This window comes from Pongo pygmaeus, chromosome 16, assembly GCF_028885625.2.
Source record: "Pongo pygmaeus isolate AG05252 chromosome 16, NHGRI_mPonPyg2-v2.0_pri, whole genome shotgun sequence".
Classification (NCBI taxonomy): Eukaryota; Metazoa; Chordata; class Mammalia; order Primates; family Hominidae; genus Pongo; species Pongo pygmaeus.
The window spans coordinates 31,906,719-31,929,402 of record NC_072389.2 but is presented as its reverse complement, the minus strand read 5'-3'; the positions used below and the strand labels follow the sequence as shown (position 1 = coordinate 31,929,402).

At 36.6% G+C, this 22,684-nt stretch overlaps 1 long non-coding RNA gene across 1 annotated transcript; it reads left to right on the top strand.

Annotated features, from left to right (window-relative positions):
* The first annotated feature begins 1,240 nt into the window (after window positions 1-1,240).
* LOC129013568 (uncharacterized) lies at window positions 1,241-22,168 on the top strand. The gene is made up of 4 exons (XR_008494030.2): window positions 1,241-2,625; window positions 4,662-4,772; window positions 15,752-15,837; window positions 21,963-22,168. It is a non-coding gene; the product is annotated as an uncharacterized LOC129013568 (long non-coding RNA).
* The last annotated feature ends 516 nt before the right edge of the window (window positions 22,169-22,684 follow it).

Below are 22,684 nucleotides of genomic sequence, written 5' to 3'. Positions count from 1 at the left end.
CACAAAAGTTTCAAATTCAAACGAGGTTTAATATACCTGTTTTTTTCTTCTTCCCTTTTGCTTTCAGCATCATATCTTAGGAAAGATTGTTTAACCTAAGACCAGGAAGATGTATTCCTGTGTTATTTTCTATATTTTGGGCTTGTTTAGCTATTATATAGAGATATATGATAATTTTGAGTCAATTACATTTTCAGTGTGAGGCAGGAGTTCAACTCACATGGAATATGCACTTGTTTCAGAAATATTTGAGTAAAAATATTTATCCATATATAATTTATTTGGTGATATTATAAAATTATTATAAGTATTCATTTTTGAGCATTATATTCTATTACATTGATCAACATCTATATTCTTATACTAGTACTGTAAATATTGATTACTCTTACTTTGTAGTGAGTTTTGAAGTCAGGAAGTATGTATCTCCCATGCCAACCTTTTTTCTTCTTTCTCAAAATTATTTAGGCTGCTCTGGGTCTATTGCATTATATATGAATTTTAGATAAACTTTGTGAATTTAGAGAAAAGATATGTCACCTGGGATTTTGACAGAGATTGCGTTAAATCTATAGATCCATTTGGAAAACATTGCCAACCTAACAACATTAACCTTTATAAGCAATGAATAGTCAAAGGTTTTTTTCCATTTATTTTTATCAAAATGTTTTCCATAGTTTTTGTGTATATATCTTATACTTAATTTGAGAAACTTATTTTTGATGTCATCTCAAATGGAACATTCTGAGTTTTTTGTTTTAGATTGTTAATTGCTAGCATATAGAAGTTCAGAGGATTTTATATATTGACCTTATATACTGGAAGTTTGTTGAACTCAATTATAAATTCTAAACATATTTGATTAGAGTCCTTTGGAAATTTTATACATAAGATCATGTCATATGCCAACAAGCCGAGTTTGACTTTTTTTCCATACTGGAAGCCTTATATTTATTTTTCTAGACTAATTGCCATCTCTATATCCTCCAGTATAATGTTGAAAACAAGTGTCCAGAGTGGAAATCTTTGTCTTGTTTCTAATCTTGGAGAAATTAGTGAACCTTTCAGATAACCTATGATGACATGTTGGTTTTTCATAGATCCTCTTTAAAAGGAAGACAGTTCCCTTATCTGCCTCATTTGCTGCATATTTTTCTCATAGGGAGTTTGAGAATTCTCAAGTGCCTATGCATCTTCTGAGATGATTATGTGGTTTTTTTCTTTATTATATGAATATAGTGCATAGCACTAGTTGTATTGTATGTTGAACCAAATTTTGCTTTTGTGAGGTAAATACCCTTGACATAGTGTATAATAATTTTTACATGTTTCTGGTTTGTTTTACTAATATTTCCTTGATGATTTTTGCCCCTGTATTCATAAGGTGTATTGTTCTTCATTTTCCATATTTGAAATGTCTTTGTCTAATTGTGGTATCAGGGTAAACTAACTCAGTATACAATGGGAAATCACGCCTTCTCCACTTTTTGGGAATAATTTGTAATAAATTAGTATTAATTGTTTAAATGATTCCAATAATTCACTAGTGAATTCTTCTTGATGAGGTCAGAGAGGTTAATCCTAGGAACAGTTACATGAGCTTGGAAGGAGACCCTTCCCCAGCTGAGCCTTAGCCTGGGCCATCACCTACATCTGGACTGAAGAACCAGAGAAACTGTGAGTAATATGTGTGTGGTTTTGAACCACTAAGATATATAGTAATTTGTTATGCACCAAGTCTTAGGTAATATACCTGACGGTAATTGCAATGTGGTATTCTAGATTAGGTCTTGGAACAGATAAATATATCATTATTAGAAATTCTGGTAAAGTATGAAGGAAGTCTGTAGATCAGTCAATAGTTTTGAAACATAGTGAAATTTTTAGTTTTCATGAATATACTATGGTTATAATAGTAACATTTTAATTAGCTGAAGGGTGTATGAAACTGTCTGTTCTACCTGTGTATCTTTTTATAAATCTGAAATTATTTCAAAATAAATTTGTTTTCTAAAATTATTAAAATTTTAAAAAGAAAACAAAAGCATAAGTAAAAAACTGGCTTCCAGAGATGAATGGGCACATATGGAGAGAATAGCAAACTAGCGTTCTTTTTATCTCATCACCTTTCCAAACCCTGGTGCACCTGCTTCAAGAAGGCACCATCAAGCTCCAGGGACTGTCATCCTTTTTCTCCTTCTCTGTTACCCAGTCACCAGTTGGAGTGTCAGCAACCACTTATTCAGAAAAAGTTGCCTTTCCTTCCCATATCCCAGAAAGCCCCATGTGTAGACATCATTTAGCAGTGTGTATTCAGGATCCCACTGAAGCATTTTTGGGAAATATGACTCTCAGATATTAGAAGCCAAGAATAAGAAATTTCAGTGACAGGGAACATAAATCTTATTTCTTCTTTCAGGATAATGTGTTGTTGGTACAGGGATTTCTTCTTCAAGTAATCAAAAGACAACTGTACCTTCAAAAGCTTCAGAGAAATATGTTCTAGTTTAGTTCTTTTGATTCTACAGACTCCATCAGGAATCGTTTGGGACCGTGCATTCTGTTGACACTCACATTGTGGAATTATGTTGCCCACTGCCAACCCTAAAGCCACCAAGGTAGCAGGTAAGCAGAGTACAAAAAATGTTTCTAATAAATTGGTTTAGGCCGGTCTCTACTTACAGAAACGTGGATATGAATCTTTTACACAATAAGATTTTGCAGTTGGATGCTAGTGAGTGGAGAAAGCAGATGACGAAGTGCTGGTCAATGAGTCCCCAGACAAACTCTAACTACATGGAATATGTGATTTCCCACAATGTCTTAAACCAACAGTTCCTTAGAGGCTGGCCTGGACGCCACAATTCAAAAGAGATGCCATTTAAAAGAAATCATATTCTAGACCAGATCATGAGGCAAACACCCAACACTTTGTCTCCACACTCTAACCTGATTAGAAGTTGGAGTTCAGTGGAAGAATGTCTTGGATATTTGAAAGCATGACTTTATGTTTATTTAATTTAGCCTTGCTGGAATTTAAACTGTAGGGCAAAATTCAGTCAACCTCCTAAATTATGTGAGTTTTTGTTTTTGTATGTGAGTTTCTTTCTTTCTTTTTTAATTATATTTTAAGGTTTAGGGTACATGTGCACAACGTGCAGGTTAGTTACATATGTATACATGTGCCATGTTGGTGTATGTGAGTTTCTGCATACACATAAAGAAACTCCCATAGTTTAGGAGGTTGACTGAATTTTGGGTATACAGAAACTCATACTTTATGTGTTTCTTCTTCAATCAGTGTATTCCTGAGGGAAAACCAAAACCACTCCTCAAATCCAAGTGCCCAAATTAGGGTTGAGCAGAGTAGCAAGGGGGCAGATTAAAATATTTTATAAAGACCATTATGCATCTACTTCTGCAGTGACTAATTATAAAGTCATTTCTATGATCACCAACCATATGGTTAAAACGGCAAATGGGAATGAAGAAAAAAGAGTTACATAAATGTTATAGCTGAAAGAATGGAATTTATAATGAAGCTTACAAGGATCATTGACCATATTCCTAAGACTGCAGTGGGAAGTTTCAGGATACAGCTTTTTCTAGGTCTTTAGAAAGCTATCACTCCAGTGAATTTTTCAAGTAACTCTTTATAATTTCTATCTTCCTCCTCAATGGATTTCTTAAACTATAGTTCGTAAAACTACATTTCCATGCATAACAGAAGAATTATATTATTCCCCTAATAACTCTAATGTCTCTAATAGTTATGCAGAATGTAAATGCCCTTGGTAAACTTATCTGATAAGATTTAAGCATATTTCTTCAATAACAGATAAGAATACAGTTGATGAACCACCATAATCTAACACTGAGAAATGAGCAGTCACAGAGGACAGTGTATTCCATTCATCGTAGAGGGCACATTTTCACGTTTATGAAACACAGATGCACCTTAAATTTGATAGTGTTAAAACATTATTGACGAGAAGGCAACCATAATGTGATTGTCCTCATTTACATATACATGAGCTTGGTCTATAAACCTTCCATTGACATTTTCAGGTCATATCATCAACATCATATCTTGCACAGGGGGTTTCAGAAGGTTGGAAAGATAAACTCACAGGAGCAACAACATAGGAATCTCGCAGGAAGTGCAGCATCACCAAAGCGTCAGATTAGCACAGGTGATAATAATATGGGGAAAATCATGAGCTGATGAGTTGAAGAGTGATTCAGGAGAGTTGCATCTCAATGAGAGGAAATTTAGGAAAAACTTTGTCAATGTATTTTTCTTGTATGTTCCATCCCATGTAGGAATGACACAAGACAAATATCCACATGTATGCACATTGAAAATATTTTTTCCAGCAATTATAATGTATTTATATTATTACTATGTGATTTATTTATAAGTGATAAAAGTGCTAGTTTCTTCATTTGTTAGTGGTTTTGTTCTTCCATTCTGTTGTATGAAATAATGACATGTTAAAATTGACGCAAATGATATATCTCACAATTTATTAGAAAATTAATTTTTAGGGGTTAGTATAGGCTTGATAATATACTACATGCTTTATATGTTATCATTTCATATAGTCCACACTGACTTCTCAAGAAGTAAGCACGATTTTCACTCCTGTGGTCCATTTCAGAGTCTGCGCTGACTTTCTACAGGAAATGTATAAAGGAACCTTGAGTTTGATACTGTCTGCCGCAGAGTCTTTTCTCACTTTGACTGTGTAGAATGTGTCTTGTCTTACATGGTAAGTAATTTTCAGATCTAGTTAGACAGCTCAGCCTACTCTTTGTCATGAAGATATTTTCCTAAATTGTTTTCTGAATACTCTATTATTTGTATATTTAAGCCTATGAACCAACTAGAATTGATTTTGTGTGTATGTGAGGTCAAAGGTCAGATCTTGGTTGTTCTCTGTGGATATTCAATTTCCTGGAACATTTTAATAAAAATTGATCTTTCCCCCATGCATCAACATATAAATTAATTTTTATATATGTATATGTCTGCTTTTTAGCTCTGTTTTTATTTTTTAAGTTACTGGTTGTTTCTTCTATCTTTGTGCAAATTCCACAGTCTTCTTATTATCATTATTATTATCTTTTTTTTTTTTTTTTTTGATAGAGTCACTCTGTTTCCCAGGCTGGAGTGCTATAGTGTAATCATGGCTCACTGCAACCTCCGCCTCCCACGTTCAAACGATTCTTGTGCCTCAGCCTCCTGAGTAACGGATTATAGGTGTGCACTACCACACCTGGCTAATTGTTTTGTATTTTTAGTAGAGATGGAGTTTCACCATGTTGGCTAGGCTGGTCTCGAACTCCTGACCTCAGCTGATCTGCCTGCCTCGGCCTCCCAATGTGCTGGGATTACAAGTGTGAGTCACTGCACCTAGCCCACACTGTCTTATTATTAAGAGAGTCTATTTAGCACAGTAATTTTCTCTCCAGAGACTGTTTTGTATTTTTTCTTTTTTAAGAGAGAGAGAGGATTTCATTCTGTTGTCCAGCTAGGATATAGTGGCTCAATCGTAGAGCAGATTCTGTGTTCAAACTACTGGGATCAAATGATCCTCCCCTCTCATCCTCCTGAATAGCTAGGACTACAGGCAAAAGCCACCATGCCTGGTTAATTAATTTTTTTTTTTTTTTTTTTGGTAGAGACCAGGTCTTACTGTGTTTCCTATGCTAGTGTAGAACTCTTAGCCACAAGCAATTCTCCCTGCTTTGTCTCCCAGGGTGCTAAGATTACAGGTGTAAGCCACTGTGCCTGGCCCAGAGCCTCTTCTTTTAGCCACAGTACTTCTCTATAATGAAGTAAAAAATGTCTGAATTAATTTTATTCCACAAGAACCGGCCCTTACAATCTCATGCATTCATATCTTCCATGATAGTCCCTGGGTCTGGAGGAATTGAACAGTTTTAAATCCTGGATATATTAATAAAACAAAATATTCACCATTAACAACATTTTAAGGAAAAATGCCATAAGCCTTGTCATGTTCTAAGAGTGACAGGACTGAGATGGGTGGCTCACGAGGTCAGGAGATTAAGACCATCCTGGCCAACATGGTAAAACCCCATCTCTACTAAAATACAAAAAAATAGCTGCGTGTGATGGTGCGTGCCTGTAGTCCCAGCTACTCGGGAGGCTGAGGCAGGGGAATTGCTTGAACTTGGTAGGCAGAGACTGCAGTGAGCCAAGATCGCGCCACTGCTCTCCAGCCTGGGCAACAGAGCGAGACTCCCTCTCAAAAAAAAAAAAAAAAGAATGAGTGACAGGAAAGGAAGCCTATAGGTAGATAAACATTTAAATTATTTAGGATTAAGGCACAGAATAAATTATATTTCATATATTTCTATTTCAGATAGAAGGAAAATTATTAAATAAAGTTTAATACAGGCCTGTCCCTGTGTTGCATGAAAGCAGTGTCCTTTGATTATTGCCTTTGCTTGAGTCTAAAGATGAAGCTTTGGTTAAGTTGTGTTTGATGTTAGATGCTGGCAGGAGTCTGTCTTCTTTAGAGGAGCTACAGGTATCCAGGAGTCAATTCCTTCTACCTTAACACCACAAAGATTAGTTAATAGCACCTGATAAGAACTTTTTCAGGGTGTTGGAGGTGGTGATACACTTCACAGTGATTAATGGTTTTTAGCTTTGATAAACCCCAGCAATAAGTCAGAGACTTAATTTAGGATTCAATTTTGGAGATGTCTCTGAAAGATGTTAGAAAGTTTAAAATATTTGATCAAAACTAAACCACAGGTCCTTGTAAAACAATAGTTATTCATTTAACCAAAGTGATCGTTGGAAGACTTTAAAGGCAATAGAAAAAGTTACAAAGGTGTAAAAACCTTACTCCTTTCAAATTTCAGGGGTTTTTTAAAAGTAATTAAACACTTAATAACGGAAGCATAGGAACTATCTTGATAAAATGTAAAATCTTGTTTCTTAAGCCAGTTACCAAAAAGTCAAAGGAAAACCTTTTTTAGTGTGACTGCCTCTCCTTAGAAGAAAGCCCATTTAGATAATCTGGAAGTACAACTTAAGATAAAAAGTGCTTGAATTTAATCAAATGTGGGAGGAGTGTGTACAAGGTTTTGAGTAGAACTGGGGAATAAATGACTCTTAGTAGCTGGGTGATAAGTTTCCTGATTACTCTGAAAATTAGACACACCAAAAACAACAACAACAACAAAACCCAAGAGTATAGAATCAGGTTATCCTGGAGGAAAACATTTCTTTTATAGACCTCTAAGATAAAATATTTCAGCATCAGCCACAACAACATTTAGAACTAAGGAGAAAAGTTACAGGAGCTGACAAGAAGCTGAAGGATGGAGTTATCATCCCAGGCCACATCAAAGGGAGAAAAAGCTGATAGCAGCAAGACAACAATTGAACATTTGAGATATGACTCTCAGAAGTTTTCAAAAGAAGTCAATTATAGAATAGAAAATCAAAATGTATTGTAATTTTATTAAGAGTAAATTGATACCTTAAGAAAATCTTGATTTAACCTAGGGGACCATTCTTTAGAAAGACTATTATTAACAATTCCTTTTTAATTATGGCTAACTTAATTGCATACAAAATTTCTTTTATAAATTCCCCTTCACCAGCTTTATGGTGACTTATACAGACCATCTGTCACATGCTTGGAGTGTATACTTGTCCTATGGTACCTGTTTGTTTTTTTAATTTTTTTCAATTTTCTTTTACTAGATTAACCTTGTAATAAGAACGTGTTTTTTAAATAACCAGTCACTTTACTTTAGGAGAATAATTTACCATAAAAGATTCTTTCTCATATAAAATTACTCTTTTTCCTTTATAACCTTCTTTACCAAAAGTATATGTTCCTGTCTATGTCTTTCTTCACATCTCTCTTCACCACTTAGTGCTTTCTTTCTAGCTTGTTTCATAAATAACCTTTTCAAACCCATAATTTGAATCAACTTTTAGATAACTTTTAAATTAGACACAATAATTCTTTTTCTCAATAAGGACACCTCTTCTTTGGCACATTTTGTAGAAACCTAGGAAAAAAGAAATCCTGAACTATCAGATGTTAGTATTGTATTGATGAGAACCATTTCACCATTTTTAGTACAGTTTTCTCTATATAATAACCCTTTCTTAATTGGAAATGACCAAGACATCTAGTAAGCATCCAAAATGATTTTAAGATTTTGAATTATACAAAAATTTCACTTAGAAGCATTGATCTCATTTACGCGTACTCAGCTTTTCCATTTTACCAGTTTACCTAGAGTACTTTTGAAAACTGGGATATTGCACAAATGTAGTAATTATTTAGTTTTGTCCCTATTACCCGTTTTTAAAGTCTGTGGACATAAGATGTTTTACCTAAGTAAGAACCTTCAAGTTCAATATATGGGCATTTTGTCAATAGCACAGAAGATTTAACTGTCTTCATTGAATTAGTAATATTAAATTAGTCTAACTCATCTGTAAAATCACACAACCAAAAATGATTCTGTTTTTCGCTGGGTTTATGGTCTTATAACCTTTATGTCATATCCTGACACCTTAATATATAGACAGAGATAAATACAAAACCATTTGTTCAGTGAACTCAGATAAAAATATATGCTGATCATTTTGAAGATATTTCTAATATTATGTCACCAATAATCTTAAAACAAGTTTTATTTGTCAAGGATTACTAAATTTATGTGAACTTGAAAAGCATCCTGACTTAATTTGTGAGCGCTTATTTACTTGTAAGTCAATTTGGTAGCAGGCTAGACATAACACATAATATGTGTACATACACACCAACATATCTAAATATGTATATACACACAAGCAAAGGTCTAATAGCTTTTACCTTGGCATTCTAACCATAAAATAACAGTACACACTCAGTATTTTATAAAAATAGCTGGATACACATTATTGTCTGACAAAACTGAAACCTGTTTCCATTGGCTAAATTTTCTTTTCTCCAATATATAATCCAATGAAAGCTGTGAACCAAAATTTGGGTAAAGAAATCTTTATGGCAGTTTTGTTTTTAAAAAAGCATCTTTTACCTTTTTTTTCCTTCAGTTTTAAACAAGTTTCCTATGTTTATTTTCTAGTTAGTCCATAAATGATGAGTCTTATCACAGCACCAACAGCTTAATAACAGCCAATTTGAAGCAGGCAGAAAAGAAGACAGAGGAAGAGAAGTTTTGATGTCTCTGCTTAACTTAATAGTTGCAGTTAACCATTTGAGCTCTAAAGTTTTCTTGCTATAATTTGCCTCTCTGTTTAAAATGTTCACAAAAGTAGGTCTTAATAAGTAACCAGCTGAATTCCCAAAGAGAATGAGAATATGAAGTTCCTGCCAGGCCTTTTAAAAGGAGGGAAAGAGAAAAAGAAAGAAAAGGAGGTTTGTGAACCTTCTAGCCACTGCATGGTATAGGGTTGGTACCCCCACCACTCCTGCTTACATCCCATCAGGGAGACCCCACTACCCTAGACACAAACAGTGTGAGACGAATCCCTCCCACCTCTGCAAGTCATCGGCGAAGGAACCTGTTTACAGCTGGAGAGAGCTAAGGGTACCTTTGACTGAGATGAGTAAGGCTGTAGGTGGCTTCCAAGATAGTCAGGAAGATGAAGTTGGATGTGAAAAGGATAGGAAGAGATCAGGGCCCACACTCAAAGGTCACACACTCACACTTACAAACAAATGGTGAGCTTCCAAACAAACCCCAGTTAAGGGGCTGGGTAGAATCCTAAATTTCTCTCCTCTGTTCAAAACAGCTCCACGGATGTCTGAGACCAAATGGAGCAGTGCCCGGTAGTGCCATATATACAAATCCGTAAAACACTGAAATGATAATCCCATTAGTGGACCAGACTTAACAGCAAAGCCCCAGCGACACCCCAGAAGACACAGGAAAGCCGGGTGCACTCCGACTAGCTCACTTGGTTGCAAGGGTTGCCAGCTTCTTCAGAGATCACATTCTTTATACCAGCGAAGTGTTGATGGCTGCAGAAGTTGTGTGAGGAAGTGAAAGGGAGGGTCTAGGAAATGAAAGATTTTCAGCAGCTGCTTTGAAGTTCCCTAACGTTCCTGTCATGGGGTCTGCTAGCCTTCAGCTGCTGGTGCTCACAGGCAGCCCTCCGCCTTGGTAGCAAAACCAAGCTCACAGGCTTGGCTTGCCCAGAGCACGTAATGCTCCCCATATGGGCCACCACATTTGTTACCAAACACAGGTTTGGCCAATTGTCACTTACAATATAAAATAACAAGCATGAGGGTGGTAAAAAGCGACTTTATTTCACAGCTTAGCAATGGAGAAGAACCAGTTTCATATCTAAAGTAGCTGCTTCAGTTTTTTGGGAAGAAAGCAGGGTTTTGAGAAAAACTTTCTTGTGCATGGTATGCAGAAGGAAGATGGAGGTGCGGGGTCTATGTGACTTGCTGTAAAACTTAGCTAAGGGTTCATCCATTAGTCTGACCAGTGTCATTGAGGACAGAGTTGGAATGTGGATTAACTATTGGCTTGAGACAGTCTCCCCGTGAGAGAGAATTCTGGATGTTGCCTGCTTTGGTTCAACATTTGGTCCTTAGAATTTCTAAGGAAACATACACTTAGATAAGCTGGCAATACTTGCAGGTTGTTTCACTGGTGGAAACGAAGGAAGGAAAAGGTTACATTTGCATTTCTAAGGAGCTAAGCAAGAGGTGAACGCTGAGAAAAAGAAAAAATGCAAAGGTAAATTTTAGGAAAATAGTATACTGGGTTTTAATTTAATTTCACTGTGTCTAAAGAGCAACCCTATACTTCATGCAAACTGCATAGCCTGTGGCATTCATGTAGTGAAGAACAGAGAAAAAATATTTTTAAAGTGCAAAGGAAATTGGAGATTTTTTTAAGGAAAATCAATGAAGGAAGAAACCTTTATTGGCTTCTCCTTTTGATGACAAATACATTGTTCTCTTATAAGTAGAAAACTGTACTTTAATTGTTTCATAATGTAGTGATTTTACCAGCCACAACTAACAGGATAACATAGGAAAGGCAGGTTGGTGTCCACACAGGGTGACTGAACCTACTTAACACACTATTTATTTCTAAACAGTATCTATTCCTTCATCCTTGGGTTTGATGCAAGATCACTGAGTCATGGAAAACTTTGTCTTTTTGTAGTCAGAAATTAGATGAAAGCATAGATGTGAATTACTCTTTATTAAATAATTCATTCAAATTACTTTTCTTTGTATCCTTGCTTTTTGTTTCTGTACTGCTCCAGTACTCCTGTGAACCATGTCTCAGTGGATTAATGATGGCACCACAGTCCAGCCTGCATGGGTGTTGGCACATGTGCTCCCTCCTCATGCAGCCATGGAGGATGGCTTCATGAAATTCAGCCACCTCTTTGTCCAGACTGTCAGTTCCATCTTCTCAACTCCAACTGTCTTCCAGAGTCCGTGCCACATCACAGCCTGGAAACTCTCCCCAAGCAGTAACCTGAGGCAACAGTAACCCTCATTGTTTCGCGTCTCGTCTCTTGGATGTCACTGTCCTTCATTGTTTGATGTGCACTGTCTTGCAATCCATCCTTCCAGATGAATCGTCAGTTTTTACCTGTGATAAGCCATGTCTAATTCCCATAAGTTTTACCACAACATTTTGTTTCATTCTTCCTGCAATTACTCCATCATTACTGTACCATCTCCTATATGTATGTAGTCGTCAGTGTGAAGCTGAGTAAGGGACAATGTGCACCAAACTCACAGAGAAAGATGGACAAGCGAGCTGGCCTTTGTATCACTAAAGGGAAGCTCAGATTGGTGAACATGTAATGTCTGTAGTAGTCTCACTGGGGACATCCACAGTATGTCAGTGAATCAAAAACGTAAGTAAGATCTCAAAGAAAGAATAATATCTCTGTCTAAACTCTTATACTCATAATAGACTTATTTACACTTATTGAAAAAGTCCTTCTAGAATTTTAAATTTACGTTTTATTCATATAAAAATGAAAGCAATATTGAAATTAATTCATAAATTAACTCACACGTATCTTGGTATTCAGATTATGATTGTTCTGAATTAGGTGTTGACACTTTTTCAAAGTGATTATTGATATAGTTGGATGAATATCCACCATGCTTGTTACTATCTTCTAGTTTTTGCCCTGCCCATTTCCATTTTGTCTTCCATTCATTTCCTTTTTTTGTGGTTTTTATTCAGTCTTTCATATAATTCAGTCATCTTTCTTAGCATCTCAGACTTTTTTTGTACTTTTTTATTGGTCACTCAAGATGATAAAAACTTTTAATTGTCATATTCTTAATTGATCTTACATATAACAGCTTATTTCAAATAATTATATTCAATAGCAGACAGGTGCCTTTCAACAACGTAGTAGCAAGGCTGGGCATGGTGGCTCAGTCCTTTAATCACAGCAGTTTGCGAGGCCGAGGTGGGTGGATCACCTGAGGTCGGGAGTTTGAGACCAGCCTCGCCAATGTGGTGAAACCCCATCTCTACTAAAAAGATACAAAAATTATCTGGGCATTGTGACACACGTCTGTAATCCTAGCTACTCAGGAGGCTGAGGCAGGAAAATAGCTTGAATGTGGGAGGCAGAGGTTGCAGTGAGGTCAGAACACACCACTGCACTCCAGCCTGGGTGACAGAGCAAGACTGTGTTTCAAAAAAAGAAAAGCAGCAATTAATTTAATTATATTTTCATAAGTATAAGATATATAGATATGTGTGTGTATATATATATATAGATAGATATACATATAAGTAAAATGAAAGGTAGGAAAAGAGGGACAAAAGGAAAAATACAGCATAAAGGAAGAAATCGTTAGAACTATTCTTTAATGAGATGGTTACACTACTTCTGAGGCAGTATACTTTTATATGAAAGAAGCTTAGATTCGTTGTAAATATAAATTACAACCTCTAGGGCAGGATACTGGACCAGGAGCCTCTGTTTTTTGCTGTCTGTGGCCAGAGGCTGCGTTCAATTATTTCCCATGTTGGCTTCTCTCCCATGGCTGAATGTGTCCTCAAAGCCACCATGACAGAGAGCTTGCAGCAAGACAGGTATCATAATCTTAGGTAACATGATTGCCCAAGTGACATCCTATCACGTTATAGTCTTCTGATGTATCAAAGCAAGTTTCAGTTTCTCCCCAAAGTCACAAGGAAAGGATTAGATATTCTAATTGAGCTGTGAGGATCATTGTGCACCATCTTAGAGTTCACCTGCCAACGTCAGGTCTTGCTTAATCTGGGACAGGTTCTCAGTCCTCACTTTGTGAGGAAACAGGTCAAATATTTTGTAAAATGTATCAAAATCTGGATTTCTCTGAATGTTTCTCATAATTTTACTGAGCAATATAGATAGAGACATGTAATTATCTATTTGTGAAGACAAGAAACAGTGAACAGGACATTATTTACAAATACAAATTTAGAGACCAAAACTAAGAAAGAAAAGTTTGTGAATGGGAAAAGGAAAATTAAAAATAATAGTAATGTTCACCAGGGTAACAAAAAGGGTGGGAATGGGGAGGTGAGCACTTGGGACACTACAAGATCGACAATGTTCTTCTTAGTAAGCTCAATAGTGTAATTTTTAAAATATATATATTTTATTTATTTTTTAAATCTATTTTAGAGTAGTTTGGATTTACAGAATAGTTAGAAGTACATACAGAGAGTTTATATGTATTCAACACATAATTTCCCTTTTATAAATTCTTACATTCATTTGAGACATTTGTCACAATTGATGAACCAATATTATACATTATCATTCACCAACATTCACGATTAATCAGATGTTCTGTTTTCACCTAATGTCCATATTCTGTTCCAGGATTCTGCCCAGGACACCACATCACATTTAGGTACCGTGTGCCAGTTTCTCAGATTTTCCTTATTTCTGATATCATTGAAATCGTTCCTTTGGTATGTCTCTGGTGTTTTCCTAATGATTGGATGGCTGTTGTGGATTTAGCAGAGGAAAACCACAGAGGGAAACTTTTATACTCATGATATTATAACAAGAGTACATAGTGTCAACATGCTGTATCACTTTTTTTTTTTTTTTTTTTTTCTTTGAGACAGGGTCTCACTCTGTTGCTCAGGCCAGAGTACAGTGGCATGAACAAAGCTCGCTGCAGCCTCAAACTCTTGGGCTTGAATGATCCTCCACCCCAGCCTCTTGAGTAAATGGGACTACAGGCATGCGCCACCACATCTGGGTGATTTAATTTTACTTTACTTTTGTAGAGGCAGAGTCTCACTACATTGCCCAGGCTGGTCTCTAAGTCCTGGCCCCAAGCGATCCTCTCACCTCAGGCTCCCAAAGTGCTGGGATTACAGGTGTGAGCCACTGTGCCCAGCTGCTTTATCATGGTTAATGTTATTTGATCACATGGATGAGGCAGTTTAGCTCAGTTTTCTCCACTATAAAATTAATATTATTGCCCTTTTGATGTTGTACCTTTTGGAAAAAACATCACTATGCACAGCACATACATGAAAAGTGGGGAATTATGCCCCATTCCCCTATGGACAGACCTTGTATAAATGTCATTTGTGTTTCTGTAAAAAATATTTAACATTCTTTGGGCTGTTCTGAATCAATTGCATTTTTCTATGCATTTTAGAATCAGTGGTCCAAGAATTGCTAAAAATGAAAAAAAAGTTAGAATTTTAGTAGGGCTTGTATTGAATCTGAAGATACATTTAGAAAGTATAAGCATCTTGGTTAATACTTAACAGCTTTCTGATCAATGAAAATCTAGTTCACATAGTATATTACACTAATTATTTTATTCATTTACTTAGGATTTCTTTAATACTTCAATATCATTTGTTATTTTCAATATATATCTTGCAGTTATATTATTTTCAAATACATTTCCTTTTTGATGCCATGTTAAATGAAATTATTTTCTGAGTTTCATTATTTGATTAGTTTCTATTGTATAAGAATGCAGTTTATTACATTGATCATGCATACTGAATTTTTTTTTGTTCCAACCTTATTTTAGAGGATTTTTTAGGATTTTCTATACATTAGATTATGTCACTGGCCAATAGATGTTTGACTTCTTCCCTTTTAATTTGGAAGTCTTATATTTATTTTTCCAGCCTAATTTTATAGATTACATCCTCAAGCATAATGTTTAGTTGAATTAGTGGGAATAGATAACCTTTTGTTTTACAATTTTGGGCAAATTACTGAGACCTACTTGATACCATATGTTGTCATGTGAATTTTTCATGGGTGCCTGTGTTAGGTAAGAACATTCCCTTTATGCAAAATTTGTTTAGTGTTTTTACTGTGAATGGGTTTTTGAATTGGAAAGTGCTTATTCCATATCTTTAGATGTGATAAAGAAAATTTTGTCATTTATTATATCAATATAGTTATTACACTAATTCTTTTTATATGTTTTACCAAACTTGTGATCCTGAGTAAATAAATAAATAAATTAGTGTTTAATTCTGTTTTATGATCCTGATTTGTGTTCAGACTATTTCCTTGAGAATTATTGCCTGGGTATCCATAAAGCATATTAGTTTATAGTTTTCCTTGTTTGGACTGTCTTTGTTTGGTTGTGGCCTCAGAGGAAACTGCCTCATAGAATGTATTTCACACTGATCTCTTCTCTATCATTTTATTTTTCTGCAGAACAGTTAGTAAAAACTTGCTATTGATATTTTAAAGGTTTGGAATAATTAATCAGTGAAGTCTTCTCACCCTGGTCAATCACGTGAACTTGGAAAATGATTCCTCCCCAGCTGATCCTTCAGGTGAGACCTCAGCCTTGGCCATCATCTACATCTGGATTCCTGACCCAGAGAAACTGTGAGTAATTTGTGTGTGCTTTTGAGCCACTAAGCTATGTGGTAATTGGCTATGCTGCAATAAACAATAATACACTTGACAGTAAACATAATATGTTATCCTTGATTAGATCCAAAAAAAGGAAAAATGGCATTAGTGGAAAACCTGGTAAAATATGAAGATAGTCAGTACTTTAGTTAGTAGTTTTGTGCCTTTATCAGTTTCTGAGTTTTCATAGATAGTCTATGGTTCTGTTGTGATATTAATATCACAGGAAATTGAAGGGTATATACAACTTTATGTAAGATTTTAACAACTCTCTGTAAATCTAAAATTATTTCAAAATAAATAGAAGTGTAGACATGGCTCATATATTTGAGATCAGGTCTTCCTGTTAATTGAGCCTTCATGGAACCTAAATCTCATGGTACAAATGCAATAACATTATAAAATATAAATCAGATGAGTTTCTATTTTACTCTATTCTTCAGGGAACACTAAAGCCCATTCTTCTTCTCAAGTATTCAAAAATAAAGTTGATCCAAGTAACAAGTGGACAGCATAAAAGATTGTCTGGAAACTGTAATGCATCTACATCTGCAGTAACTAATCGTAAAATGATTTGTATGATCATTCTTCACATGATTAGAATGACTATGGGAAGGAAGAAAAAGAAATGTAACTTTTTTGATTTAAAAATTGTATCTGTGCAAGTGTGGTGGCACACACCTGTAGTCAGTCCTAGCTGCTAGGGAGGGTGGGTAGGATGAACATGTGGTACCAGGAGTTTGAGGCTGTGTAGTGTGCTATGCTTCTGCCAGTGAATAATCAGTGCACTCCAGCCTGGGAAACAGTGAAACCCCATTAAATAAATAAATGAATAAGTTACAGAGATCATTGTTTATATTTCTATGATTAGGGCTGAAATCCTCTAGACAGAGATTTTTTGTTGTTTTGTTTTTTGAGACGGAGTCTCACTTTGTCACCCAGGCTGGAGTGCAGTGGCGCGATCTCAGCTCACTGCAAGCTCCGCCTCCCAGGTTTACGCCATTCCCCTGGCTCAGCCTCCCCAGCAGCTGGGACTACAGGCGCCCGCCACCATGCCCAGCTAATTTTTTTTTGTTTTTAGTAGAGGCGGGGTTTCACCATGTTAGCCAGGATGGTCTGGATCTCCTGACCTGGTGATCCACCCACCTCGGCCTCCCAAAGTGCTGGGAATACAGGTGTGAGCAGCCGCACCTGGCCTGAGATTTTTCTTTATCTTTGGAGAGCTACCACTCCAGTGGAAACTTTCAAATAATGCCTTGCCAGTTTTACTTTCCCTCTCAAGGATTCCTGGAACTATAGTTTATAAAATTATCTCACAGCATGTGTTTTATTTCACAGCATGTGTTTTATTTTTACTTCTGTTTGCTGTTAAGGCCTCTCTGGATGGCGGCTATAACCTATAGCCCTGCCCAATACGACTTAGGGTTTGGTACTGGCTGTACCTTTCATAGGATGCTTACTTATCCTGGTCGATGGCCTAAAGCCCAACTATCCAGCTACATCCAGGTATCCTTCTCACAGAGTAGTTGTTTATACTGTAAGACACCCTGGGGCTCCTGTCTGACCTGTGTCTAGTTTATTTCTACCAACGTAACCACTCTCTAGGAGAGTGCTAAGTGGGAGAAAAGTGATGTCCATGTGTGTTCGTAAAGTGAAATACAGAGGAGGGAAATCAACAAAATGTATATAATGGCATGAGTAATGTATTACTAACCAATCCCAGTAAGAAGAGGCAGCATTCCTTGAAGTGCCGATGGAAAGAGAAGAGCTCTCCAGGACATACACTCATAAGCAGCAGGGGTGGTGGAGGAGCAACTGGAGACAGACATTGTATTGTGCCATTTGGCTGAAGTCTTTATGTGTGTATTTGTCAGGTTTTTTTTCCAGAGAGACAGAACTACAGGGAGGTAGATAGGTAGGTAGATAGATAGATACATACATAGATGGAGAGTTGACAGATAGATAGACAATAGTTAGATGAGCGGCATTTTGTTTGGGGATTTACTCATGTAACATTGTAGAGACAGAGAATTCCCAAGACAGCCATCTGGGAGTTTAAGGACCTTCGATGCTGTAGCGTGGTAGCTCAGTCCAAAGCTGAAATCTTCAGAACCAGGGAAGCCCTTGGTGTAATTCTCAGTTTGGGACCAATGGTCTGAGAATCCAGGGCATTTACTGGTATAAGTTCTGGAGTTTCAAGGCCATAGATCATAGAGTTCTGTTTTCCAAGAGCAGGAAAAGGAGTATACTTTCTCCAGGAGAGGGACATGAAAACTTTTTAAAAATTTTTCATTTTTGGTTCTATTTGGTACCCAAGGGATTGTATGCTGCCTTCCCCCATTGAGGGTGGATTTTTCCCACTAAATTCCCTGACTCATACACCAATCTCCTCTGGAAACACCCTGGCAGACACACCCGGAAGTAATGCTTCACCAATTCTGTAGGTAAATCCGGTCAGCATTTTAAATTAACCATGACAAGTCCAGAACCTTTCTAGTTGGCACCTATATGTATCACCTTAAGCCCTAACTAATCTTCAAATACAGACAATAAGAAGGCAATAGTTCTATGTAACATGATGCAACGATCCTTTGTGCAACCAGAACTCACTATACTATTTTTCTTAAGAGTAGTAGAAGTTTGTGGGTGATGTTTACTCTTCTCCTGATAACCCATAACTTCAATACAAATACAAATATGTTAAATTACTAACACTTAACTGCTAATATCAAGTTATTACATTCATGTGTTATGTGACAAAAGAAGAGAGAAATAAAAACAATGTTATTTACCTAATATATTTATATATAACACACAAATGTATTATTTGAAAAGTAGATAGGAAATACTAGTGACAATTTTAATCCTTATTTCTGTAACTGGTCACCTGGTCCTGTCTGGTATTTATAACTCCCTTCTACTGCTACCCATTCGGTATTCTCCTTGTCTTCAGCAAGCCCCTCTGCTGGTCCTGGGTCTTTACCTGGCAGGGTGATGCAAACCTTCATTCCTGAAAGATCTGGAGCATTTGTATGCTTGTCTGGAATGGTTATAAAAATCCACTGAACTTAATAGCGGGGCATAGTAATACTAATATTTTGTTTTAGTCCATTTTCTGTTACTTAGAATACCTGAAACTGGGTAGTTGATAAAGAAAACACATGTATTTCATACAGTTATAGAGGCTGAAAAGTCTAAGGTTGAGAGGTTGTATGTGGCAAGATCCTGTTCCTGGTTGGGACTCTCTGAAGAGTTCTAAAGCCTACAGGGTATCGTATGGCAATGGAGTAGAGCTTGCTGACATGCAAGATTATGTCTCCCTTCTTATAAGCCACTCTTCTCTCATAATAGACTATTAATCTTTAAATATTAATGTATTAATCCATGAAAGGATTAATTCATTTAAGGGGTCAAACTCTTCATGATCCAATCACATTTTAAAGGTCTCACAATTCAATACTGCCATGTTAGGGATGAAATTTCAGCATAAATTTGGGAGGGAAACAATATTCCAACCACAGGACTCCGCTTCTGACTCTAAAAATCACGCCCTGTCACTTACAAAAAGTTTATTCCATTCCTATATTTGAAAGGCTTAAATTGTTCCAGCACCAACAGAAAGTTCCCAAATCTGAAGTCTGCTCTGTCAGCCCATGAAATCAAAACAAGTTATCTTCATACAAAATTCAGCAGTTGGGTTGTTGATGGCCAATGGATTCATGTTGGCTGCTGCCCAGATAGAGCCACTTTACCAAGATAGGGGAATTGTTGTAGAGAAAATTTTATACATGTAGAGCTGGCTAAAGGAGAGAGCAGAGTTTTCTTATTACTCAAAACTGCTTCCCTAAATATTCAGAGGCTAGAGTTTTTATAGATAGTTTTGTGGGCAGGGGATTAGAGAAAGGGACATGCTAATTGGTTGGGTCAGGGATGAAATCTTAGGAAGTCAAAGCCATCTTCTTTGCTGACTCAGCTCCTGGGTGTGGGCCATGTATCCAGCTGAGCCAGTTTACTGGTTTGGGTCGCACCCGCTGATCTGTCAGAATGCAAGTTATGAACAATACCTCAAACACCAATCTTAGGTTTTACAATAGTAATGTTATTTATAGGAGCCATTGGGGAGGTTATTAATCTTGTGGCCTCTGATTGTATGACTCCTGAGCCATACTTTCTAATATTGTGGTTAATTTGTTAGTTTTACAAAGGTGATGTGGTCCCCAAAAAATGAGGGGTTTTGTTTCAGGCAGGAGCTGTTATTATTTTTGTTTCAAAGTTAAGCTACAAAGTAAATTTCTCCCAAAGTTAGTTTTGTTTTTACCCAGGAATAAGCAAGGACCGCTTGGATGTTAAATGCAAGATGAAGTCACTTAAGTCATATCTTTCTCTCTATCACAATTTTCTCACTGTTAACTCTTTTTGCAAATGTGATTTCAATTTCCCCTTCCGAGTTTCATTGCATCTTATTCTTAAGGGGTGAGGTACAGAGTTGGGAAAAGGCAAAAGACCATTCTAACTTCTTCCTGCTGACAAGGCGTATACTTGACATAGGATTTGGCCCCAGAGTAAATGGAATGAAACTGCTTTGCAGCTGCCTGCATTATTCACAGGTGCCTGGATGGGGTTCCTAGGCTTGAATGACCAAGACGTTAGTACTCTCATCCACAGTTTTAGTACAGCACTTAAGTGAACAGCTGACTATAGGATAGTGAGTCCTAATATATAAGGAATGGAAGTCCTACCTTCACAAGTCCTTATATAATTCATCTAAATCCTTGAGGGATTCGGGTGAATAGCCCCAAGAACCAATCAGACATGGGGTCAATAGTCAAGAGAGATTTGGGTCAGAGGTTGTTAGAAAGACAAATTGGAATAAACAGGAAAGAGCAAATTTAAATACACCATCTCATATCATTTTAGCTAGTTTCCTAGTCTCAGAATAAATCGTAGCAGTGTTTCATTCCAGGAGGTGTCACTGCAAATGAACTAGGCCTCCTTATGTGATTAAGGCAAAAAATATTTTTAATAACCGGCATTTGTATGGAAATAGAAAATAATAACAAAGGTTGATATTGGGCACAGTGCCTCCAGATGTTAAATTCAAAGCATTTTTAAGTTACAAAGGAGGATAGCAATGACAATGTCACATATTTCGCATCTGCATCTCAAGGGATAAGCTTCAGTATGCAGGGCCTCACAAAGAAGTTCGTAGCCATTTCATTGAGTCCAGGTCAGAAAAATGGAAGAAAAATGTGAATGTGTTAGTTGGAGGACTTTAGCTCTGAGAGATTTCAGGATTCAGTCCAAAATGCAGAAAACAATAAAAAGCTCAAAAACAATGGACAAGACTAGAATCTAACAACAGGCGTGCTACATTATTTTTCTGAAATACAATGTTTCGCTCTCTAGTTCTCATTTTTATCTAAGACATATCATAGTAGGACACATTTATTTGGAAAATAAGTTTTTGTATTATTATACTTATCCTGATTATTTGCGTAAAGTTCAGCAAGAATAATTATTTGCCATATTAGCCTTTTCTAAATTGGGTTTGCTGGAACTTTGTTCCCTAAGGAATCTCAGATTGGACTTTTTTAAAGCCTTGAAAGGATGTATCTGTGCCTGCAAATACTTGTACAGATTGGTTGAAATTCTTCTTCTTCAGGTCCCAAGATAATTTAGGAATCATAGGCCTGTCAGAATGTGACGTTTTATACTTACCACAGGTCAGGAACCCTGTACAAGGCCTGTGTATACAGTCATGAGGTCGGTTTCTTAAGGAGCTTTTATCATCTCTGTTAGTCAACTTTAATTCCTCAAGCCTGTCTGTTTGTATCTGAAAGTAGGCCATTCCACTGGTAAAATAATCATATCTTTGGTAATATAATCAGTGTCTCCAATTGTGTTCTGTTACAAAAGAAATCAGATTCTTATTGTATTTGTGTAAATTACTATATCTCCATAGTATAGAATACTCATAAATAGTTTTCAAATTCTGGAGAAATCAAGTAGAGAAAATGAAATATCCTTCATCTTTTGTTCACAGGAATATAGTTTACTCAATCATGAAAAGGTGTAAATAGCTGAAAAGAAAAATGTTGTCTTGACTCTGAAAAACAACAAAAAGGATCAGCAACATTTCAAGCAACCAGTCATAAAAGGATTATTGTGGTCTTCTACTAGTTCAGTCCATGCAGTTAACTTTGTCTGACATTGGGCCTGCAGTCCTCATAAACATACCAGCTATCTCTGAGAGTCCTGGAAGTTTGTTCGTTTTGTTTTGTTTTTTTCCTATTTCAATGCCACAATCTTTAGTTATCAGAAACCTGTATTCAGGAGAACATTTCAAAGAGCAAACACTTTTTGAATAGTTTTTAAAAAAACAGCAAAATAATCTGTGGATGACAATAATCTCAGGACAACCATTGTTTTATTATATTTACTTTGATTTTTTTGAGACATGGTCTGAAGCCACCCAGGCTGGAGTGCAGTGGCACAATTACAGCTCACTGTAGCCTCACCTTCCTGGGATCAAGCAATCCTCTTTCTTCAGCCTCCAGAGGAGCTGGGACCACAGGCAAGTGGTACCACATCCAACTAATTTTTTGGTTTTTTGTGGAGATAGGGTCTCACTATCTTGCTCAGGCTGATCTCAAACACCTGAGCCTGAACAATCCTCCCAACTTAGCCTCCTAAAGTTCTAGGATTACAGGCATGAGCCACCGTGCCCAGTGAGGACATTACAGGCTTGAGTCACTGTGTCCAACG